The sequence below is a fragment of the Xiphophorus maculatus genome, chromosome 18, assembly GCF_002775205.1.
Source record: "Xiphophorus maculatus strain JP 163 A chromosome 18, X_maculatus-5.0-male, whole genome shotgun sequence".
Taxonomy (NCBI): Eukaryota; Metazoa; Chordata; class Actinopteri; order Cyprinodontiformes; family Poeciliidae; genus Xiphophorus; species Xiphophorus maculatus.
Genome location: NC_036460.1, coordinates 13744814 through 13771421, shown reverse-complemented (window position 1 = coordinate 13771421; position 26608 = coordinate 13744814). Strand labels below are relative to the sequence as shown.

General features: G+C 37.8%; 1 protein-coding gene across 4 annotated transcripts in view; it reads right to left on the bottom strand.

The window, feature by feature from the left end:
• Positions 1-26608, bottom strand: part of LOC102235338 (galactosylgalactosylxylosylprotein 3-beta-glucuronosyltransferase 1) — a 90587-nt gene that overhangs the window by 39680 nt on the left and 24299 nt on the right. For all 4 annotated transcript variants that reach the window (XM_023350818.1, XM_005808907.2, XM_005808905.3 and 1 more), the window contains exon 2: positions 10831-11032. The gene's annotated coding sequence lies outside the window, so the exon portion shown is untranslated. The remainder of the gene's footprint in view (positions 1-10830; positions 11033-26608) is intronic.

Sequence of the window (26608 nt, the reverse complement as noted above, 5' to 3'; positions counted from 1 at the left end):
TTGAATATGTGACACTTGTCCTGTAAAATTAATTCCAGCCAGGATGAATGGATGATATGTAAACATTTGGAATTTGGAAAGCTCTTGATCTGCTATTACTAAACATATGTATATTACAGTCTTTGTGACAAATCTTGGACTCATACTTTGCTTTCAAACGAACTATTACTGTTTTAAAATGTCCACAGCAGATTGCTAATATGGTTTTGAGTGTGTTCTCTCTCTTATGCTCCTCATGCTTAATTTGCTGAGAGTTTGCAAAACATGAACCTTCTTCTTCTTAATGCTGCTGCATTATAGAATAACCTCAGGTTAAGCATCAAGAAGGATCTTCAAAGACTCCCTATTGATTATCCCCTCTTTTCAATTCAGATGGACACAGATTGTTTTAATGCCGTTATGAGCTGGAGCAGTACGGAGAACTGAAGGCCCATTCGGACATGAATGAAGAAGAAGAAGAAGAATTACTTTATTCATCCCAGCAGGGAAATTATTTCGCAGTTACACAGATTAACACACACATGACGGTCGTCGGGACCGGGAGTCGAACCTGTGATGTCCGCGGGTCTAAGGCCTCCAAATGTGGGGCGTGCTAACCACCTGCGCAACCAAATGGAATGGTACCTGTTCAATTCAGATGAAGTCAGTGTGCTGTAGTAAAGCTACTATTATTTTGCTGGGGAGTATTCTTGTCTTCCAAGAAAACCTGTCCTTGGTTGAAAACCTTGGACTGTAGAAATATTTGTTTTGTTTTTGCAATGAAGCCTGACTGTCTTTGATTCTGTTCTGTGATAAAATAACAGAACTCCTCTTTATGTCACTCAGTTGTTTCGTAAGTCGCTCTCACTATGCAGATGCTGGCATGAGAACAGCAAGACAAAATCATATACTTAAGCATCGATATTTCAAGAACACCTTTAAAATGACAGTGATTGATCCCAACAGGGGTGCAGCACCAGACAGAAAGGGGCCACTGATTGACCTGGAAGCATTCAAGATAGGAGTCTGATTTAACAAAGAACCTCCACTTGTTCTAGGCTAATACAGACTCCTTGCACACTGAAAAATAAAGCTGAGCACTCAACTTCATCACAAGGCACAGAGACTGTAAGAAAACTATAAGGAGTTCTCACTTCTATAGTTCCCGCAGAACCTTGCAAGAAAAACTACAAATGTGTATTTGCTACAAATAAATATGTAAATATAAATCTTTCAAAGCCATTAACCTGTGGTGTATTATTAGAATGTAAACTTTTAAATTTCTAAAAGTAAATTTTCTGTCTGGGTTTGACTAGTCTGTAAATTATTTTAAAGCCTTTAAAATAATATGTAAGCCTAAAACATAAAGTAGACTTTGATCATCTCAAAAGATTGTGCAAAAAATATGAAATTAAAATGAAAAAACTTAAACAATAAGATTGGAAATAAAATGGGAAATTAAGTCGTTGTGGTAATGTTAAATTAATACTGTTTAAAATTTATATAGAAACCAATAAGTTGGAAAAAATTCTTAATCTTTTATTTTTTTGGATGCACTACTTGGCATATTAATTACTTTGACAAGCAGTTATTGCCAATTTTGGAAGTTTCTGTCCTCTATGCCATTTCACAAGAAATTAAGTTTTTTTTTAAACCACAACCTAAAAGAATCTAAGAGAAGCATAATATTCTCATCTGGGTTTGACTACTTTATAGATTACGACGTTTATGTTTGCCTTCTGAGGTGTTTAATTCTAAATCTAAAACATTAGGAAGGCTTTCTTAATCTCAAACTTTGGGTTTAAATAATAATTTTATAGCATCAAGCTTATTTGTATGGAGAACCAGTTAATTCAAAACTAAATAAATATTAAGTATTTAATAATATGCTATATTTAAGTAGATTAATAATATACATATTAACAATAAGTATATTGTTATTATACTTATTACATATATTTATAAATATGTGTATTTATAACCATATAAATACACATATTTATATCAAACAAATATACATATACCCATGAAATAAAAAACAAAATGAATATTATAAAATACTTTTAATGGGAAAGTATATTGTTGATCCCAATTTTACAAATTACTTATCTATTCCCAGATTTATTCATTTACTTCAAGATTTATTGAAGTATTTGTCTCTTTTTATTTCACAATGGTTGAGCATGAAGGAGAAACCTCACTGACTCCCTATTTATTATCAGCTCATTCCTTTTCAGTCAGACACAGAAAGATTTAATCATCTTTCTGAGTTGAGGCATTAAAGGGAACTGAAGGACACTTGCAAAGTTCACATGAAGTTGGTGTTTTATAATAAATGATTATTACTTTCGATGTGGGGGAGTTCTCTATCAACTGTAGAAATCTTGCAGAGTGACATTCTTTGTTGGTTTTGCTTTGTCATGGAAGGTCATGCCATTTGTGATACTGTACTGTGATCTGTGTACGTCGCTCAGTCGTGCGTTTGCTTTCTTGTATTATTATGTATAAAGTCTGACAGGAGAACAGCAAAGCAAAATCTGGTATGGATGGTATGGATACTTTAGGAACTTCTTTAAAGTTGCTGTAATTGTACCACAGGGCAGCAGTACCACTTAGGAAACAAATGGCATGTTTACTGTGGCTTTATGCTTCTGGGTATTTAATTTTGAACCTAAAATTAAATAGGTAAAAAATTATTTGGACCTATTTCAAAGAGACGGTTAGATTAATCTCAAACTGTTTTTAATTTTTAAAAAAATATAATATAGACTTATCTTTACTAAATAAGTCTATAGAATTAAGCAGCAGGTTGCTGCTGTTGACAAACTGACCTTACTCGAGTGACAAAACAAAACTTTCCATTGCAGTTTTGGACAATACACAAATTTCAATGAAGCTGAGAAACCACTTTATTTAAAAAAAAAAATTTAATTGGTGAGTTTTCATTAAGCAAATTAATTTTTGTAATTTCAAGTTGTGCAATTTTATGGTCAATTGAAATGCAGCTATTCAGAACCTCTTTAGTGTCTTTGACTGTGTGCCTGTTTCCCTCTGAAATAGATAACACTCTGAATCAGTAGATTGTGTTTTTGCAAAGAACCACAGATCCACTCAGTGATACTGTACTGTGATTAAGCTGTTTCTGACTCTCAGCCAGATAGACAAAAGGTAGACAAAAAACTGTATTTGTCTGCATTTGCTTTTATGGTTTTGAGCATTAATGAGCTTTTAGTCTAACCTAGTTTATTACAATTCCACGCCCTCAATTATTAATTTTTGTCCTTTGTCAAAATTATTATTGAATATTTTCTACAATACCAAATTTGAGTTGTACATTTCAGTATTGCTATAATATGTTGAGACACTGCTGTCTTGCAGTGCACTTAATATTACCCTTGAAGGGTGTCCTTGAGGCTTATCAGTGGCCAAGATAAAATAATTTTGACATATCTAATTTTACTTTCAAATGCATTGTTACAATGGACTGTCCTTACAGACATTCACCTTGTTAATAACCATGCCTCCCATTGTTTGTGTGATAATACGTATATCTGAAACACTAATGTGGTCTGATGGATATCTGGGTGATTTAAGCTCTTTTAAAGCCCCAAGGGTTCCCTGGTTAGACTGTGCGTGTGAGCACGTTTCATATTTGTTGTGACTGACCCTGGTAGCTGCATGGTATTTTATCAGAAAATTTAACATTGACTTCTGCAGTTCCCTTGGACCTGAAGGTCTGGCAGAAATATTTATAGTTACCTAGCTTGTACCATGCAGTGATGCATCATTAGTCACCTGGCTTCTGTTGATTAATCTAAAAATATATATAATGTTGAGTCTTTTATTTCTGTTGTTGCCACAGGCATAATGGAGATGTTCAATTGCTAGATTTTTAAAGTAATATTTTTTGTAGTCATTTGGGCCCTAATATCTCCTACAAAATTGGTCATATGTTTTTTGTCACCAAATTTGTTCCATCCAACTCTTATCTTTTGACACCCCAAAATCTGTGACCTGATCACTGAATAATTAATTCATTAAGAGAGATAAATATAAAAAGACTTTTATTCTAATAACAGCCAGTTGCATCATTGCCCACCTTTTACTATTTACGACTTTAAAAAAAATCATCCATATATGGGAAAACATTTTTCTCTGATGTAAAATAAAAATGTTCAGATCAACTCGGAGTTGTTGCAGTAATTTTCATTTTTTTCAAAGTTTCTCTTTTGACAGCCATGTGGAAATGACAAAGATTTCCTAAAGAGCATATTTATTCACAGAGCATTTCCACTGCAGTGGATTTTTCCATAACACATTTTTAGATTGCCGTTCATATTCTTACTTTATTTGAATGAATTAATACTGAAAAAAAAAAAAAACTGCCGAGGGCACAAATGTAATTGCAGTGTAGGTGGTAAAGCCAAGCAAATATTGATGCATTTAGGAGCTTTGTAAAAAAAAAAAAAAAAACAATAAAAGTCAAATGTGTTTTTCATTATCTTTGAACTGCTCATTTTCCCTCCAAGTGAACAGTCATGCACAGTTATTATGTCATTCTTGGAAATGAATCATTAATCTTTGGATGATTCATCAGCTAATGTCTTAAAACTGAACCTGAGAGACACAGGCTCTAAAATGTCTGCATAGTAGTAGGGTTGTGTCATTGCAAAACAAAGAGCTTTTTGCCACTGTAGGCTGAAAGAATGCCGCAAGGTATTACGAGTAACAGTCTCAGACAGCTGAAATTTAAGCAGGAACTACAGTGATCTCCTGTTGTACAGGAATAAGCAGAAAGCATGTGGGTGCTTTGTGGATAACTGGGGATTTTTTCCCGTAATATCTTGTGTTGCAGTTTCTTGTTCTGCAAAATTCCTGCTCTCTAGTAGATTTATCATCCAGGGCAAGGCAGCAACCCAGGACACCCGGATAAAAAAGAGAGGCCTGGATATATGTTCTGTCTTATATTAGAATTTTCTGCAATCATTTCTATTTCCAACCTTATTTGTAATCTTTTGTGATATAGTCTTAAAAGTATTGTTTTTCTTTTTTGAAGATGGTGCTGCTTCACATTTAGTATCTTAAAAGCTAAATTTTTATTGTAATGTAAAACTGTTTGCCAAAAAGTGTCTCATCATAAAGTCAAGAAGGTGCTGTTTTTTATCCATACATGAGCTCAAACCTTCCTCGATATCTAAATAATAGATTGGTTGTAGGTGCTAATTAGCTAAATGTCAGTGCATTAACAAATGCCAGTAGTTATTTTGATTAAATTACCTTTCAAATCACACAAATAAGACAGAAATGTTATCTTATTCAGTGATTTATCTTGCTAATGCATAAAAAGAAACAACAAACAAATAGCTGAACGTATTGAATCAAGTAGGATTTGACTATTTAAATATTCCGCCCAGAAAAGAAAAAAAAAAATGCCCCTGTAGGATCGGGTGGGCTGAGCTTCTGTGTCTTTTTCTGACAAATGTGCACACACACGCCGCCATACTCCCACATGCAGTTTCATCTTCCTTCCCTTTCTCTAACTCTGGAATCCTCTTACTTCTCTCACAGGCAATCTCTCAATCCCTCTCTTTTTATTAACTTCCTCCTCTTCTCCAGCCCCCTGTCTTCAACCTGCTTTCTGTTTTCCTAGTCCTTGCTTCCTCCCTTCTCTCTTGCAGCCGGTGTGTTTTTGACCAGCTCTCTCTGGGGGAGGATGTGTCTCTGTGGCTCTGCAGATCAGTAAAGGACATCCTCTCAGTTTAATTCAAGTCAACCTCGGGCTCCTGGTGCTCCAAGATGCAGCATGTGTGACAGCTCCACAGAGACAGCCAGGAGGAACAGACCAGTCTGATTTGCGTGTACGCGTGCGTGGATTTGTACATACTACAGAGAACTGGAAAACATGTTTAGCCAACAAAAGGAGGTCATTTTTGAGAAGTGAGAACATTTTCCTGGTCCTCACATTTTTTTAACTCTTCTGAGTTCTACTGGTCAGGTTTAGTGATACGGTGGGAATTTTGGTAAGAAATGTACGACTAATGGGTAGGGTGAAGGTAAGCGTCACTCCAAGTCATAGATGCAGTTGTTAAAATGAATGGCTGTCAATACAACGTACAAAAAATGTGTGGTTAGGGGGTGTAGAGTGTTGGTGTTAGTCAGTGAGAGGGGATGTGTATTTTATTCAGGCATCTTTTTAACACCCCTTTGCAGTTGGTATGAGTTAATTTCACCCCGACAGCAATCAAGGCCATCTATAAATCTGTGATGAGGAGCTGCCATGTTGATTAATCTGTGTGAATGCAACTCATATTTATTGGCAGAGGTTGGTGCTACTTTATAAATCATTACATAACATACTGTATGTGTGTTCTTTTTTTTTTTTGAAAGGTCAAAGTAGGGAATCTAAATTATCCTGAAGGCATTATTGAACACTGCCCTTTTCATGTGTGTGATGCACACAAGGGATTTGCCTTCAACATGTTTGGCTCTTCACATTAATATTGCATAAGAGAACATTTAAGGCAGAGGAATCATTCAACAAAAATCTGCACCCTCAAGCTGTAAATATTTTTTTTGGCATTCGCAGGCTGCACAATCATTAAAAATTACAATCATAATTATATAACTACCATACTATTTTTTTATTTAATTATTATTCTGATTATATGTTTCACAAATATTAGTATGTAGATTTTTTTCATTACTCAATTTTATTTTCTGCTGGGATTTAACTACTTTTAGGCCCTCGTGAATTGTTTTCTGGTGCGAGAACATATAAAAATAAAATCTACACATATTGCAAACCTCTGCAGTAAAGTGACTTAAGAACTTCACTGCTGCTTTCTCTAAACAGTTTTCCATCCCTTGGATAACAGGATGTATTATTCACAACTGCAAGCGCGCCCCCACATGCACACATGCACATCAGCAAACAAGAAATAGCTGTGTTTTTGTTTTTGACCAGCTCCATTGCAAAGATCTCTAACTTATCCTGGACAAACTAGCAGAGAGCTGAAGCTGTCATGAATGTCTGATTTAAAACCTATTACAGTAGTAGAAGTGGTGAAGACCATCATTCTTTGGCCATTGCAGCTATTGGTTATCCTGGAAATCAAATGTGAGCCACAGAAGAGATGCAGCGTAACGCAGACAAAAAAGTTACAAACTTAAGTCATATACTTAAAACAATGATTACAAAAATGTTCAGCTTATAATCCCCAAAACTTCTGGAGACTTTTGATCCTGACTATTGATCTACTACACATGCAGTATCGCAATAAAATGGCAAATAACAACATAAACAGAATTAACTGCTTATATGCTTTTTTAAAAATCTCTTTACATATTTTTTTCTCTGTTGCAATATAGTATAAATATTTTAAAGATTGCAATTTTTTTTATTTATTTTGTCAAAAACACCCCTTTAAAACCACAAACTTGTGAATTTGTAATCCTGTCAAGGTCCTAACTCCAACTTTGGGGTTATAATTAAAACACAGTTTGACATCAGCATTCCCCTATTCTTGTATTTTGTATTTTTTCTATGTGTATAATATGTCAGTAATATATTGTTACAATAGTTAAATGAAAAACACCTGTAAAATACCTATTGCAAATTGTCATGTTATTCTCTCCACAAGCCTGGTCTTTTTATGTTCGATTCCTCAAATCAATAAACATCATAGTTTAGTGAGAGGAAAGCGAGGATCAACAAAATCTATATTTTTAAGGTGACCCTGACTGCTTGCAAAGTCCCATGACTGCTATAAATACACATCTAAGTACAGTATACCTGCTTTGCTCTTGGTGGTTTGTGCTTGAAAGAACAAGTCTTACATTATAAAACACTTTTATGTCATTGCACATATGTCTGCACAACAGTTTTTTGTGCAATCTATTTATGGTATCTTTCACACTCACACAGAACTATTATTGCCACCTGGTGGATGAAGCATATACTATTCAATCATCACATCTTTTTCTTTAAAGCAACAAATCAATAAGGGAAACCTTTCACATGGATGATGACATATTTCACATGAAGCATATGTAATGTAGCACAGTATAAAATAATTTTTAACCAACTCTGAGCCTATGTGGACATATTAACACAAATCAACAACACACTGTCACACTACTCCAGATGAATCTTTTGTACTTATAAGTTCAATCTCAGTTTCTTTCCACTTTACTGGTGGATCTTCTCAACAAAAGTTAAACCTCTCTGGTCACGTCTGTGTGACAATCTTTTATTTTATTTGTCATGGTGGTCTCTGAGTCACTTGTGACTTTCTGTTAGCTCACCAACAGTCTCTGTTAGAGTTTACAATAAATACAGCAATTATGTATAAGGTTCTTCCCATTCTCAGTTTATTTTTTTTACCCCGAATTAACATAGAGCTGGTTCCTGCTGAATGGTCACTTTAGTCTTCCATCATTATCCTCATAATGACACTGGCTGTGTCATCATGTTAGTGGATGGTTGAATTTTGGCTGATTTCCTTTTTTGTTTTTTTAATAAAAATTACTGTACTTTGCCTTGCTTTCTGCGTTTGTAGCTTATATTTTAACCTGGTTGGTATTGATTTGTTTTTGTGTAACTTGGCAGGGTGGTATAGATCTACCTGCTCATCAAAAGCTCAGCAGGTCAAAGTGGTGATGCTGAGGCTTAGTTGAGCCATATATAGACCAGAGTCAATGTCTGCAGCTTTGTTTAACAGTGGTTCAATAATTTGAACCCCCACTTTTTTTTGCAAACCACAGTATGTAGAATGCCATGCATGGTAAAGATTGATTTGCCATGTGTCATGGCATACTGTAGTTCTGATATTCTTACTAATAAAGCCATTTCAATTAGCTTGAGTATTGATTATCCCAAACTAGTCTTTCCCTACATCTGTATTTACTTTGAGCCATGGTGCTATTGGTACATCAGCTAACACCATAGGCTATTTGCTTTGCTTATCAGCATCTCAATGTCTTTGTTGATTCCCTGCAAGAAAACAGACTTTCTCACCCTTCTTTTAAACTTTGCACCGCCAATATGTCCTTCATGTATCGACAGCATTGAAGCTTGTGGGAACATAACACTACCATTTTTATTCACCTGGCATCCACAATGCTGAGGTTACCACTGACATTTTAAAACAGTGGAGATGAACTTTCTGACCGTCCTTCATGTTCGTTCCATATGATACATTGCAGCTCTGTGTTGTTTGCTGTTGTCTCAACTATCTATTTCAACTTTTGATCTAAAACTGGCAATGGACAACATTACTTGTAACTGCTCTGGAGATGGTCCCAGTGCCTTCCTGGGGTGTGGATAGATGAAGTCATACCTCTACATCTTCATCGTTGGACACTGAGTTCATGGTGACATCTTATTTAGATTATTTTTAACAATAGTAACAGTGGTTGGCTATCTGACTTCAGTGTAGAAGATGAAAGTCCATACACACAGTTGTGCAACTGTGCTAATCCATAAGCCATTCCCAGGCATGTTTTTTCAGTCTTTACATATTTAAATATAAGCCACTATATTCTGCTTGCTTTTTACAAGGTCAAGCAACTCTTGAACTTCTTCACGTATTTATTCAAAATAAGAGTCTCAAACAGTATGTCAAGCCTAAACTGCTATCTTTCAGAGCTAGGGATCACACTAACGGGTTGAAGGAGAAATATTGTGTTGTTTTTAAATATTGCAACATCTCATGCCGTACAATTTTGTTATACTTACAGGTTATGCATTATGCTATGCAACTCACTCTTTAGTAGAATTATTGTCAACCAGACAGACATTAGTCAAAGCCATAATTTGTGTTTTCACATTACATTTGACAGAGAAATACTCTGGATCCCAGAAATGGTTTAGCAGAATACTTCAACTTGGGCTATTTTTACTGAGCAGTTTATGTAGTGGGATATTGAGCGCAGCACTGTGTTTTATGTAATATTCTATAGATGTGTTTGCCAACATGCCTTTTTTCAGCCAAAACTTTCTGAACTGTACAGGAAGAGGTTGAAACTTTAGATTCTTCATACCTCAGGCTGTCCAGTTACACAATCACAGTATTTCTCCTTAGTGCAGCGATGAGACAACAGAGCCTAAAAGCAATTTAACAGCTCAATCTATTTTTCCCCTCTTCTTCACACACCTCTCCATCTAATCGTTTACTGCCTCACTGCCTTAAGATTATCTGCAGCTTTAACATCAGCAGATCAAGCTCCCACCATTTTTGCTCTCTTCTCTGTTTGGTACATGCATATACATATCAATCTCAAATAATATTAAAACAGAGGAGGCCGTTGTAGACAGGAGAAGCAATTGGATCTGTGAGGTTATTTTGTCTCTGTGATCAGAGAATAATTCCTCTAGATTTCTGGAGCAAATTGTAACTTCCAATGCACAGCAAACAGGACAGAAAGCTGTGAACAAGCAAAAACAACGGGAAGAAAGATGCCAAGAGTGTAGATATTATCATTGTTACCACTGTTCCTTTAACCACCTGTTTTGAAACTATGAGTTTTCCATATAGCTTCTTTTTAGAAATGCAAAGAAGAAACTATGGTGTGACAGTTGAAAAACGTGAACAAAAGCATGATTGTCAAGGTCAGCTCTGACAGCTTTACACAGATAAAACTATCCTGACACAATGGGAAAACATTTCTGGATGGATTTTTCACTGCTTCCACCAAAGAAACTAATATCTTTACTTCATTGTTCTCTCAAGTTATACGCTCTTTTGATTTTTGGTATGCAAAAACAAATCATTAAATGAGAAGCATAGCCCCAGTGGCTTGTATGGAAATGTGTTCCCCCCACAACAACAATGAGAACAATACAGTACTCACAAGCAGGAGCCCCTCCTTCAGTGTTCTTCTGTCCCCCTGTGCCGTCAGATACTGTCACCAGCTTTTGTCTCGAGTTTGACTGTAGACGCTGCTGTATGCGGAGCAGAGATGTTCGCAGCTCAAGATGGTCAAACTCAATGGAAGATGCGTCATGAGTGACATCCGAAATCTCCCTACGGTTTTACATTCTCAGGCCCGGCCCCTGGAGAAACAGGAGCACAAGAGAGAGACGGAGAGAGCAAGAGAGTTGTGAGTAAGAATGGGCCTCCTCTTCCACATACAATGAAGGCATTGAAAAAAAAAATGGAATGAGCAGCATGGCAGCTGGGAGGAGACGCTGCCATACTATAACAGCCAGTGGGTCATTGTCAGCTCTGTGGAGTGTGACAGATTTCTGTGTTTGTATCTGGACAGCTGTCAGTGAAGATAAACACTGAGAGTTAGTACTTTGCATACGTTACACACTGCCTCAGGTCTTGTTCACACCAGACTAAGACCACACCAAGACAATATCAACCAACCAGAACTTGGATGGATCTTTAAGAGTTCTTGGATTGTGTCAAGAATGTAATGTTCTCTGCATTACTTGTGAGAAATGTTAAGCATTCAACTTCAGTGGTAAGATTGTGGTGGTTCATTATTGCGGTAACAGCACAGTTGAGTTCTCTTTGGAGGATCTTGGGAGCACCAGCCAAGTTTAAAATAAAGTCATGGCCGCAGGCTGGCAATTCTCTAGGTAAAGCGGTTGTCTGCAGAAAGGTGTGGCGTGCTCTCCATGGCTGTTTACCAATATCTTTAGACTGAAGTGTGAATGGTGTCCCCAGGTGGTCTGGAAGATGTGTGCAGATATGAATGTCCTTCAATCATATGACCAGGCATCGACTGTTTGGCTTTGGATGAAGAGCCTCAGAGCAAATCTCCTAAAGCATCTAATACTAACTGTCCATAATCTCTTCACCAATACACACACACAATGATTTGGCCCCTTGCACAGAGATGCACTGGGCTCACCTGCATCCTCTCACTCTGCCAAAAATTGATAAAAATCCCTATAATTTTTTCTTACACATTAAGTCTGAAAATGATGGTGGAGGTGCAGAAATCTCTTTCATGTCTACACAATTTTTGTAGATTGCCAGGAAACATTTTAGTTCGCATGTGATACGAGCATTAGTGATTGACAGCTTTCTGAAAGAATGTTGGTAGCATCCGGGTACCCGCGAATGCAAGATAGATTGTGTTTTAGATTTGCTGTAATCTGTCATTTGGTCATACATCCCAAATATGACAAGGCAGTCCTTAACGGCTCTGATGGAGGAATAAAGGAAAAGTGATGGGATATTTGTTTTTTGCTTTACTGCAATTTTAAAACAAGTACACATTTATAAATACTTATTATAAATGTCTGGATGTGTAAATATTCTTTTTAGCCTTTGACATATGTGACTTAAAGTAATCTTAGGATAATCATTAATCAAAATGCCCATTATGTCCTAAAAACCTTCCAGGCACGTCGTCAAAAAGCAATGTGACAATTTATGCAGCATATCAGCTAACAATATTTGCCTTTAATGTAATGTGTATCCTCTGGCGATAACTTCATTATAAAAATGTCCATTTGGGAGAAATGGCACAAACATAGCAGCTGCACTGCACTCTCACTCCAACACAATTCCTCTGCATGACTCCCTCAGCTACCACTCTCCATTATTGATGAGACTTCCTCTGTGGGTCTCATCTGCCACTGTGCTGGCTGCACTCGCTTGTGGGCAGCCACTGTGGATGTAGAGGGGGACCAGCTGATGCCACGTGAGGAAAACCAAAAGGGGTGCGCACATTAACAGCCTAATGACAGGATGTCATCTAGCGCTGCATGCCACATTTGTTATTGGTTTAATCTAAATTCAATGGGGTTGTCATCAAGGGGGAAAGTAATTACCTTCAAATCCACAGGGGAATGGCCTTTGTATGAGTCCAGCTGAATTGTGAATACTCGACCTGAGCAGCATGATTTAAGCATTCTCTGCTGTTCCAAATCACAGGAAAGGAAGAAATCATGTGGGGAATGATTGTAGGGCAGAGCGAGGAAAAACAACTTACAAGGTCATCGTTTTGGGTAAACTAAAATGTTTTACTTATGCTGTATGGCAACAAGAACAGACAAAGATGAACATTTCTGCAATGTCAGCTGTCGTAAATGTATTACGTACTACACCGACTATCGGCTCAAGGGATGCTGAGGAAGGTATCAAAACACTAAACACCTGCTCCTCCTACATGACAGGGAGCAATATATCACTCCACCACCAATGATGTTATTTCATGTTCAAAACACGGTTGGTGTAGTATCTCTATTACATCGCCCCCTCAGCTGCAGCTTTATCAGGGTGGATCCTGAATGGTTATTAAATTTGAACATAAGAGTGAGGAAACTTTGAAATGAAGGAAAAACGATAACTAAAAACGCATTAAAAAACTGAAATATGTTTCTAAGAAAAACAGCAATAAATGGAGTGTGAACAAACCAGGGAATACAAATGAGAGTGTATATCAAGAATGAAAGGATTACAAAGTTTCCTGCAGGTTTTTCCAATATGGAGACACACTCCAACAAGAATAATCCTTTTATAAGGTGGAGTAAACAACAAAACATAGGCACAGGATGTCAGGCTGTGCCACTGTTATGTACGAACCCAAAATCTCTTATGCTTTGCTTTGGTTGATGTTTTCTCCTTACATTATTTAAGGTACCAGTAGTGCAAAGAAATAACGAGTGTTTTATGACGAAATAAAACATCATTAGTTCTGTCAAAGAGTTAGCAGTTTGTAAATCCAAAAACCTACCAATCAAAATGTCTGTATATCATAAACAGCATGGTGTTTAAGGCTCATTAACATCTATATGATTAAAAGGAAATATAGACGGATGTCTATTTGTTATTTTGGAGTGGCAGTAATTTGTGAAGTAAATTTGCACAGAGTGTAAATTTTCCTGTGACATTAAAATCCGCAGTGCTCCCAGAAATGCCTGATGTATTCTGAGCAGAGAAACCTCAGACAGCAGCAGCTGGCTGTAACACTGTTCAACCACTGTTCTGTCATGTTCTGCTCTGTGGCCAGACACCGAGCACGTAATCACACCAGAGCATGTGCGTGGGTGCATGCCCACTTTCACACACTTTTTGAAAAGTTCACACTGTGCAGGAGGATGTGGTGGGGGTGTGCATGTATGTGTTTTTTTTTTTTTTTCGTGTCCGTGGGCTGACCATGTCAGTCTGTTCATCTGACATTGACAGATGAGTGGACAAAGTCTGAAAATAGAGGGCTGGATAGAGAACAGGTATTGACTTACTTCACACCTACTTCTAACTCTTTCAAAAAGCGGTTGACCTGTTCCACACTTATTTTAACCAGGTTTTTTTTTAAATAATTTTATGCACTGACTGTCAAAAGATTATTTTCCACAGTTACTTTGCGAAAGAAGATCAAAAATTAAATAAGCCCGGCTGCAAGTATGTTGTAGTGACAGTACCCATTTCACTCTTCAGCTGGAAGATACAGTTTACAAAATTATGCAGCACAGTATGCAACTATTAATGAGCAGTCACAATAGAGAAAAGCTATTGTTTTCGTCTTACTAGTTATTTGCATTCTCAACAAGCCAAACACAGCAGTCATGTGGAACAAGGTGCTCTAGAAAGTTGAGACCAAAGGTGGATTCTTTGCTTGTAAATTCTATGTGTAGAAGAGAAAACTAACTCTGTACATCACCCTGATAATACTATTTACATGGTAAAAGGTAGTGGTGGTACGATTATACCATATGAAAAGAGCTGGCAAGTTGGATAGATGGGGCAGTACTAGGGGGAAAATGCCTCCTAAAAAGGTTGCAAAAGACTTGAGACTATGGTCAAAGATTTACTTCCCTATGGGACAGAGATCTTCAGATAATAGCGCTTAAGTCTTCTCCTGAAAATGCCTCTTTTTGTCCCTCATAAGGGGAAAAGAGACATTTGCCCTTGCTTTCAACTTGCTGTACACACAAAAGTGTGAAGTCCTACTGTGCAGACATTGGACTGAAAGCTGATAATGAGAGTTAATGGCTGAAATTGCCTTCTGCCTAGCAGTCAATTGCAACGATTTCTTGCTGAAATTATTGCAATTACAACTGGTGTTGTATTTTAAATGTATAACTGAACTCTTATTGGGTGCTTCACTCCACTACAAACTTTACGCACCGATAGCGTAATTAAATAAATTTAATGCCACAAACTAACAAGATGTAAACTTTGCCACAACGACCTGAATAGAGAACCCATCAAACATAAACTATTCTCTTCTAAAATGTTGAGGGCACATCGGATAATGCCCAAGATAACTGAGCTGAGCCGGTGGCCTTCTTCATTCTAAGGACATCTGTCATGGTAGAGAAAATTGCCAGGTTTTCCATGAAAGAGAATTCAGCAATGCCTCTTCAGCACGACTCTATGATTAATTCAAGAATGTCACTCGGTGGGTAAATGCTCCTTTATTCTTGTGTTAGTGGTTAATATTAATAATGCATGGCCGGGTCTAAGTTCAACATCCGTCTTGGCAAAGTTCGACATGGAAAGGTTTCACCAGCTGTGCATGCTTGTCAACACATCCCTTCTTTCCCCCTCTGCCTCTCTTTCCACTTCAGGCTAACGACTCTATTGCTTTTCCTCCTCGACTGCTCCTGGCTCCAACACATACCCCTGATGGGAAGATGTGGGCCATCAGCAGTAATTGGAGGAGTTGTGCTGGGTGAATTTCTGTTGCAGGACGCTGCGACGTGATCGATTCGGAGAATGCTAGAGGTGGTTAGGCGGTCTGTAGACCCCCACAGCCCTATGACAGTTCAATGGAGCTCGTGCCACAGAGCGTAGGATATCCGTTTACAAGAACAATTGTCAACTGCAGGTCACCATTGAGCCCTGAGAGCTCCCAGCTATCCAGTTAAATCATAATTACCCATTTAGTCCATTATCATCTGGGAAGAGGTGCACTGAATTTAATGTTAGCATTTCATTATACTCACATTAAAGAATAAAGGAAATGTCAGAGGCTTAATGGCAATGATGTGATATAATTATCTCCAAGGTGATTTATTTGAAAGATTTCCCAATGATAATCTCTTGACGCCCTCATACGTTCTGCGAGATACACAATCTAATTGTACACACAGTGTTCAGCGGCACAATGAAATAGCATGAGATGTGACTGATGGGTGCAGTGAAGGCCTCACGCAGCCAACATGATTTGCATATTTGTGACAGTACACAGGCTTGTGTCTTCTCATCACAGCTTTGGAGAACAGCCTTTATTATTGTCCTCCTCTTTTTTGGGAAGGGGGTGGTTTTCTCTCAAGACTAAAACAACACTGCACTGAGCTGAGGCTGGTCGCTGGTTGTCATGGCAACACAAGGCAGCTGGGACTAGTGGTGTTTGAAAGAACAAAAAAAAAAGTCTTGGCAAAGGTTAAATCCAAAGAACAATTTATTTATACCACGCTGGTACATTACCCTTTATCACTGCCGGGGTTTCGTTACTTACTGTAAGGGACTCTTTTAACAACCCTTCCAAGAAATACCAAAATGACTTTAACAGCTTAGAAGGAATTTATTTTCCAAGATCATTTTATTAACAAAATGCACTACAGGAGCACAACCAAACTAAAAAAAAAAAGTTGAACCAAAAACTGGTACATGATTCAAACGCAAGTTTTCCAGGAGTGGAAGAACATCGATCCATCCATATATCCATACCTGCATACATGTATACATACATATTTACATGAATTAAATGAGCACATTATTGAGTGATTACAACATTTCTTGAGAACTTATGTTAAGCTGATTGACTTCTAACACAAGCTCTACGTACTTCAAGATTCATCATTATCTACCCTGGACTGTTCTGTATGTTCTACAATTAAGCCCACAATTATTCATACCCATAGCAAAATTAGATTTAAAATGATTTTTATTCAACCTAAGATTTGAATTTGCTTGTGATACAACATAAATCAACATAGACATGTCTTAAAACATCAAGATTCAGAGTATTATTTCCTTTTATCTACATTTTGTGAAAAAGTTGTGTGTTGAAATTCATTCATACCCTTCAATGATCAATGATCAATGAAAAATCCAGTAATCAAACCCTTCTAATAATTGTAAGTTAATGGATGGATTGTCTTTGGTGATGAGCACCACAAACAAAAAACACTGCCCTTGCTAAACCTCCAAAACACACAATCTTTGGAAATATGGTCTCTAAAATCCCAAACCCAGCACCTTCTCGCCACAAGGCAACAGTACTACCAACTTCATCACTGTGCACTAGTGATGCATAGTGCCCAATCTCTTCAAACAGATGATCTCACTTCAGTTTTTCAATTAAAATGAAGGTTTCTCTATTAAAAGCCCATGATTTTGTTCATAAGCACAAAAAAGCAGTAAAGACTTGTTTATGACCTTTAAACCATGGCTGCATAACTTCCTGTTGACACCCCTTGGGGATTCACAGCCAAAAGACGGGGGGACGTCATGGGTTTAAAGGTAATCCCCTGTAAAATCACTTTGCGTCCCCATTGCTAGACACAAACACACAAATTCAAAACTTACACAACTTATGGAATATTCATATCCCTGAGTGAGAATTTCTAGCCTGAGCAAGAGCTGTGGAGCTGTACCAGAATAACGGCAGACGCCTGAAGGTGCTTCAGCATGAATAAGTCGCTCTCTGGGGTTTTAAACACGTAATAGCTGGTAGCTGTGTCCCTTGGGAACATATGACTACTCTTCAGTCTGTTTTAAATGCCAGCGGGTGGAAATTCAGTTTCAGGCATTACATTTTTAAAATACCGTTAGTGAGCCAACAAAATTTACACTGGAACAATATTGAATCTGTCAATAAAACCTGTCCACATCTACATCTACATCTAGTTTTGTGTTTACTATTTTCCCCTTCTGTAGTGCTTTATCCTTGGAGTGACTGATATGAAAGACTAGTGTTGATATTTGGAGTGCCATTACACTAATAGTGCATTCACTGCCAATGTGAAGCAACCACAACCTTTCTTTAGATGCCTTTCATCTGTGCAGCTGTCGCTCAACTTTCTGGGTCATTTTCAATATGAGTGATGGTGCAAATCATCTCAGGGAAATAGTCAAGGAGGGGAGTAAGTGCTGTTGTTTGCCCCTGAAAACGCAGCCCATCATGTCTGATTTACAGCAATGCAATAGTATAAATGGGTATTGTATAGTATAAATGGTCAATGCCAGACACTTCAGGAAACTTTGAAGATGATAGGGTGCTTCAGGACTATAGCCTTCATGGGCTGGATACTTATCAGCTGTGCCAGTGGCTGCATAAAAGGAAGTGCATGCTGACTGAAATCCTCATAACTTAGTTTCATTAGGTAAGGCTTTTCTTAGTAGTATTTTATACTGCTGGAGGTCAACCCTGAGATATTTAATGAATAGTCGATTTAGAACCTATGTTCATCCTGACTGAGATATTGAAGATATTTCAATGTAATCAATGAGCACACTGTGCCACAGTGTATGCCCGTCCTTGTGTGAAATATTTAAACAAAATAAAAATAATGGCAGAAGAATTTTCTGAGTTTTCTCGTTAGTAACAAAGTGCTGCCTAACTCCTTCAAGTTGCTGAATGTTTTCCTCCACCTGTGTGCACTGACTGCCTTGAACAAGGCCGTAGCTGCTGGTGTAGGCAGGCAAACGATAAGAAAATCCCTCCAACATGCTCTCATGATTGAATTCTGCACAAGCTGCAATTAGATAGCGCCTCAAGGAGGACTCCTTGACACCCCTAAAAGGTAATACTATACCTTGACTCTATCAACACAATCACATGGTTTATTCTCCTTGTTGTCATAATTACTGCAGCTCAGGGAAATGGAGGGGCTTTTGTTCCCGTAAAACTGGGGTTTAAAAATATCTTGCAGAGAAGAGTGCCACTGGGAGAAACATGTCCTGAAAAGATCAGTGCTTCTGTGAAATATATGACTCTATCTCTTACACTTGAGCCGCTTCTCCATTTGTCAAGTCTCACGCTGACCGTTTAATGTCTTTTTCCGTTCTAGCCCAGTTTGGAGCATTTCCTCACTGTTAAGGGTGCGAATATAAAGGGGAACATGGTGGGCTGTCAGCGCACAGAAGCTGTGGTTGGCTCTTCAATTATGTTAGCAGCGACACTCAGCAATGGAGAACCTGAAAGTTGTAATTGTGATGGACCAAGCACAGATATTTTATTTTGCCTTACAGAAACTGATTGCTGGTACAAACATACTACATATTAGTTATTTTGCCATACATGTAAACATATCTATATTGTGGCACTTATTTTTTAAACATCTGCAACCCTTTGGATTGCAGAAGTTTTGAATGATAATGCAATCAAAACATATAAAGCAATATCCACGCATGAACTTTATTTCAAAGAAAATTCCCACAAAAGAATTATATGCACATCACACCGAACTAATATTACGTAGTTTTGGAGTTTCCCACTAGAAGTTTTGTGCTACAACTTCTGTTTTCTGACAGAACGCTGACCAGAGCTTTGCTGACCAGAACTACGGTGACCAGAGCTGCACTGCTTCTTGCTTCCTGATTGTGAACCCATTCTTTACAGACGTGCTTCTTTGCAGGGCAGCGACATCGTGGTCACTCCACTCTGAAAGGTGATACCTGTGTGCCTGGCGATGCTCAATATTAAACTCATAAGTACGCTCCTCCACAGTTTGCAGCTCTTTGATAGCAGATGGCATTTTAATTGCTCCACTGTGGTGGTTGAAATGTTGTTTGGAGTTCACATTCAACATTTCTATATCTCTGTCTGTCCGTCTCATTTATCTTATCTCTTTGTCTATCTTATCAATTGATTTATCTAATCTTTCTTATCTATCTATCTTATTTATCTTCTTAGAAAGCAGTTGCGTGTGTTTCTCAACAGAGGAATGTACTGACAGGCCAGATCAGAGCACAGATGAATGATGAAGCTGAGTCCTCCATCTGCCAGCGGCTGGCCGGACGCAGCTCTGTCTGCTTCACTCAGCTGTGTTTTTGTATTTTAAGAGTGAAATGTGAACTCTGCTGTCCTATTAGCACGATGCTTCCTCCGCAGTTATGTCTAAATGGTGCCAGCTCTGGTCACTGCGGAGGGTGTCATAAGATGAATCTGAGTTATTGAGGCAGTCCGTCTTGATTTGATGCAGCTATGGTCACTTGGAGAAGGACGCTTATTCTCTCCGTTGACTGAAGATCAGGGAAAACCTTTTACTCTGAAGAAATGAATGTGTCTGAATCCATACGGATAGATTCCAGTCCACCATACAGTCAATTTATCTGACAGAGCCACATGAGACTGATGTGTCTATTCCAAAATGAGAACTTTTTAAAATGCACAGTCGAGCACATTTTGCGCTCCCCTGAGGCTCTATATGCTGAAAGCTCTAAAAAGCCCTCTACAAATATGTCAAATGGATTTGTTCATTTCATTGCTAGTCTGGGCCTCTGCTTAAGGCATTAACATTAAGTTTTTTTCCTCATATCCTTGGACTGTGAACTGTTATAGCATAGATCAAAATGATCAAGGTGACAGGCCATGATTTGTACTTGAAAGAACTCTCCTCTGCTAGTTTCCCGTAAAAGTCTGCATGAGAAAATGAAATTATATCAGTTTCTTTGTTCACTCCACTTAATGGCTGCCGAGGGGTTGATTTGTCAGCTCGGTCCAAGAGAAGGCCCTCCCACTGTCTAAATTGCAGGTTGGATTTTCCTCTCATATGGAAGATCCTCTTCTAATTGCCTCCTAAAAAGTGTCTTGTGAAACAGCTGCTTTAATGAAGAGAGAGAGACGAGCCGAGCTAGCAGAGCACGCTACAAACATCCAACTTGGAGGTGTGCTATAATTGCTGACCACAAAAATGAACTTCTTTGAAGTATTTCAAAAGTCCAGAATCCGTCGGGAAACAGTTGACGCTGGATGAGATAAATCCTCTGATCTGCATATTTCACTGCACAGATTAATTGCAGGACACATTCCAAGTCTGATTATCTTGTAGAATCTAATTACATCTCAGCTGTGCACTTCAGGTGCCTGTCTTGCTTTTATAATGAACGTGTATCTGGCATGAATGGTTGTTTTTTTGGCACTAAACATTAAATAAACAAGCACACAGAGCATCTGTGTGTGCAGACATATCTACAAGTCTTCTACAACAATGTGCAGCTTCAGTGGCTAATTGATGTTGAAATAATTGCTGTTTGGGAACCAATTTGTCAAGCTTAGACTGGATGTTCACTCAGGCAGTGTACGCTCATGTGGAACACTTGCTTTGGGCAAAAAAAAAGGGAAAAAAAAAGCCAGTTTCCTGAAGTGAGTGATGGGATGTGCTGGAGCAACAAGACCTTCAATTTTTCACAGTGTTATCACAGAGAAACTTACATCTGTGAGGAAGCCTGACATTAAATTGGGGGTCACGAAGGTTTGATCTCAAAGAGACAGCGTTAAAATCTGTTCGGTGTTTACCGCATTTAAGCAGAGGGAATCAGGTTCCTCATATAGAATTGGTTACTCTACTGCAAACTCAAAAATAAAATCTGACCCGTGATCTCTTAACATTATTTTCCAAAAGCAGTGAATTTACAAAGAAGAAGTAAGGGAAAACTTTGTCCTCGTAAAAATGTTGGAAGTCAGCCTGAAAAGAAACTCATCTAGGCTAATTAGTGTGGCTATGGCATAAATAAGACTAAGACCCTGATTTAGTCTGACCCAGTACATTTGGATTTAATTGACTCAAATGTTTTTGTTCAAGCTTTTGTAACTGCAATACAACAGCTTAAATATTACTGCTGTATGGGAGAAAACACTGCAGGATATATTAAAATATTTTTTCATTTACTATTTTTGCTGTTTTGAACTTCATTTTCTACTATTCTTACTCATGTAACACATTTTTAAGTAAGCTAGTGTGACAGTAGCCCAAGAAAAAGAAATGTTCTGTTCCTTCCCTGTTTTCCTAAAAGCTCTTTTAATTTTACATATTGATTTGTCTGCTATCTGCTTATACACCACTACTGAGGCAATAACAATTCCTGGTTAATTTCAGACACTTTGGAAGCACTTGAAAAAGACAGGAATGAAAATGACTTGTCTTAAATTGAAGAACATATAATCACTTAATTAATTATGTAAGTAATTAATCAATAAAACAACAACACAATTTAAGTTCTGTATTTCAAATGGCAAAATAGGTTTTCACACAATTGTGTGATTTCTGTAGGTCACAAGCTTACTTTGAGAAGCAGAACCCTCCCCCAAAACAAACTGCAGTAAACAATGAATATGATGGAAAATCTGAATGTGTATGAGAAAATACAGCACATAAAATGAACCACTTTTTAACATCTATGTTTTAATTAGCCTCAAATTTATGATTAGAGTAGGAGAAAGTCTGAGGATATGTACAAGTTCCAGAACACAGGAATTTTTAATCTAAACACTAACAATTAAGAATAATTCTGAATTCAATAAAGCAGGCAATAAAATAAATTTAAACTGAGCATATTAGCAAAATCCAATAAATTCCCAAATGAAGCTGCTTTGAGCATTAAACTGAGCAATTAAACAGCCCTGTCTCTGTAAACAAAGCTAAACTTGCATAGAATGCAATATTGTTTGTGATTGTTTACTATCCTGAGCACTCAGCAAAAAATCCCAATAACACATGCAAACATCAGACCAGACAACATTTACAAATTGATCTTCATAAGACAAATTCAGAGAAATAAAAACCACTTTAGACTTCACCTTGAATTTATAATAGGATTTATACTGGGAAGTTTGAAGCTTTTATGTGTTTTTTTTTTTTTTTGTTTTTTTTTAGGATAGGGTCAATTTAAGCTTGAACTGAAAATCACAGTCAAAGGCAGTTTACAATTAATCTAACCCAAAGTGTGTTCGTGCATCTGTGTGTGTGCTTGACTGTGTGTGTGTCACAGAAAGTGAGCAAGAAAGCAGAAGCGTTTGTGTGAATAGGCACAGCTGATTACACTCCCTTTTTTTAAGCAAACTTATCAGCTCAAGAAAAAGAAGAAGTTTTAAGTCTTTAAAATTAAAAGTACATCACTCAAAGATTTTTTTTAAATGACACCAGGTCACTTGTAGTGTCAGTATAACTGGCAGCAATAGCAATTCCCTGTTTCTTAGGATCTTTCTAGCTTCTTTTCATCACTCAAGTTCTTTCATATCATGTCACATACTTCTCACCACCTCATACAAGACGTAACGGAATTACTCAAAAAATTTTGCCATAATTACGCTGTCTAAAACTAGAAAAAAACATACTTTATTCCACAATTTGATGACAACTTGCAAATGGTTGTGAGATGCCTTGTAAATAAGGACCTCAGATGGTCCTGAGGTACAAATGGATGAAGGACAATTTCCAAATTGGATTGATGGTGAGTATGACCATCAAAAGCAAAGTCAGAATCAAAATGTACCCCAAAGTTACTGATGGAAGACATAAGATGTCATAAGATTGGCATGAGCTGCTAAATGGACCAAGGTTTTCCATTATTAGAGCTGTATGTTTTTCAAGAGCACAAACAAGACTTGCTATTTGTTTTCATTTAATTAGAGAAAATGTTTTGCCATCCAGCTTTTGACACAATCAAAGCACTTCATCAATGATCATAGCTTACAGCTAATAAATATCCAACATTCAGTTTCTCAGAAAAAGTTGAGTACGACCTGGGTGTAATAAAAGCAGTACAGTATCTTTAAATCTAAAATGTTAGGCTAAAGTTTCTTTTTTTTAAATTACTGTAAAGATTGCTGATTTGACAGTTTCCCAAGCAAAGAGTCACTGATTGAGGAGGTCATCGCTGAAGAATCAGTTCAAAGTGCTGTATCTAAAGTTATTAATGGAAAGTTGGATGGAAGGAAAACATGTGTGGTAGAAAAAAGTGCATAAGAAGCAAGGAGATGCAGTCTTAAGAGGAGCAACACAAAACCTATTTCAGAGTTTAGGACTTGCATGGTGTGCAGCTGGATTAAGAGGTTTAAGAGGCACCACACACAGTAACGTAGGACAGTTGCTTGAGGTTCAGTGAGAAGTTTCCACTGTCAGTACAGATTTGACCGTCGTATGATATGTTGGTGTTTTTCACAGCCATCTACCACTGTATTTTAAAGCATTTCTCATAATTCCCTCCCCTGATGAGTTTTATTGGAGATGCTGACTCCATTGTCCTGCTGGACTTGGCACCTGCCCACACTGAAAAGGTACCTACTTTAATGCCCATGATTGATGAGATAAGATTAAAGCATTATTGTCCATAGAAATGGAAATTTGATTTACATAATCTCTCACATGTTTTTTTCTGTAACAATGCACCCTGAATGGCCTCTCAGATGGCAGAAGTTCAAATTCACTTCTCATCCCATGAGCTGAGCCCATAGAGATCATGTCTGCCACTTCTTCACCCTTCTTTTCGCACAGCTCAGTAAATTTGTTCTCCACTGAATGACTTACAATTGGCATGATTGGCCAGTAAACAAGCCTGATTGAACCTATGAATCTATGGGGGTAATGTCAAGATGAGGAATGAATGCAAATGTGGACCAAGGTCTTAGCATTCTATCAAAGCTACAGAATGATCAACCCCATGACATGCTGCACTAATGCAGTCAGTAATGCAAACTGAGCCCTGATTAAGTGATGCATGCAACACATAAAACATACAGTACTTCAACAAGCTCACATTTCTGTATTCAAACTCCTTTGAGCTTTCGGTTTTAGCTGTAAGCCATAATCATCCCACTTGTAATTTATCACTCTGAATTTAATGCATATGTATATAATAAATTGCTTTCACCATTTTAATGGAATCGCTGCAGTGAATTTACTTTTTCAAATATGTTTAACTTGTCGAAACAACTGAAAAGAGAACTGATGTAGTTGGACATAAGAGATGCTGCCTTACATACCGAAAAGACAGAAGAGACCAACGTTCACAGACTCTCCAGACATAATGTCTGAATGCTTGATGTTGGAGCTGAACACTTCTTTCTGTCTCTTTTGTTTTAGCTTCGAATGTATATTTTAACTACTGACAAGTCAACAAGATTTAATCTCTCCAGCCATCAAGGCATACTCTTACTGACAGGACGAACGGTAGCTGCTCCTTCAGCCCAGTAAGCTACTCTCTGAGAGGATAAAGATATATATACAACTATTAAGTTTGACTGATGGTTGAACAGTGGCTTCCCTGCGGTAACAATCTGTTTGCGTATCAATGCAGTAATGGTGAATAAGACATTTTAAAAAAACTGTCTTTTTTCAGAGGGCTTCTTAAGGATTTTAGTGATATCTGTATTCCTCATTCCTGCTGTTAGTGTATCTTTTCTTCTCTGTGACCTGCACCCTTTTCCCGTTTTAACAGATTTTTAACAGCTTCTGGGTAATGCAGGCGCTGCCTCACAGATTCACATGCAAAGTGTCATTTAGGCTGACATGAGTCTGCGCAGCATCCTTCAAGCACCTGTGTCTCCTTCTCACTGCTCATTTTTAAATAACTACTTGGAGCCCTGCTGAGCACGGCCCACAGTGGACAGAGCGATTTATCATGCTGTACATTGGTCACAACGAAACATTGAGTGCCTTTTTATAAGCCGTGAGGCAAAGTTACCAGCCAAAGAAGAAACTATAGCTTTAAAATAAGCACCTTTTTGCTCTAGCTGGGACTTTTTCCAGTGTTCCTACCCTTTTCACACTGCAGAAAAGGTAACGGTGCTCATTTTTCACAGAGGCCACCAGACTCCAACACGTTGTCTGGTTTTGATGAATAGTGTAAGGGTCTCTGTCCTTACTCTGCCATCCATCAGCGGCTGTGGATGTACAGCATCAAAGACAGACAACTCTTGCCAAAAAAACTGCACAACTTCAAGAAGGGATCTGACACCCCATACTGAACTTAGCTTCTTTTCGAAAGACCCGGGAGGAGTTCTAGTTGAAAAAGATTCAATTTTTTTCCTTACTCCGACTGACTTTGAGGTGAAGTTACATTTCTACTGGTTTTTTTATGTGTTCTGCACATTCAGCGATTTGTAAGGTACGCATTTGGAACTTTTTACATTTCATCATGTAGCAATCACAAATTTTCATCTACTTCACATAGTTTGTGGTAGAACGACACAAACTATGATAGTTGTAAAGTGGAAGAAAAAGGATACGTTTCTTGGTAGCTTTGGTGGCTACAGTAAATTTGGGAACATGGGTTCTGTTCAGATTAGACCAACATTTATTTTATACCATGAGAGGTGAACGCAAACAAGGCACATCACACTGAACACACTGTAAAACATTGATGAGGCAGCATCATGCTGGGGGCACGCAGCGACAGGGATGCTGCTCAAAGTTTCTAAGAAGATGAATGAACATAAACACAACAATCCCTAAATAAAGCAGGTTAATGACCCTAAACCTACAACCAAAGCTGTTAGGGAAAAGTTTAGATTAAATTGTCTTCAGGTGTTAGGCACTTTGGTTCATTCTAAATCCATTTGATAATCTAAGACTAAAAGTCTCTTCATCCAGTCTGCTTCAGCTTGAGTTATTGTGAAGAGGAATGGGCAAAATATTTTACTCTCTAGATGCCCAAAGCTAGAAAACAAAGTTCAAGCTACTTGCAGTTGCTATTGCACAAAAATGTGACTGTAT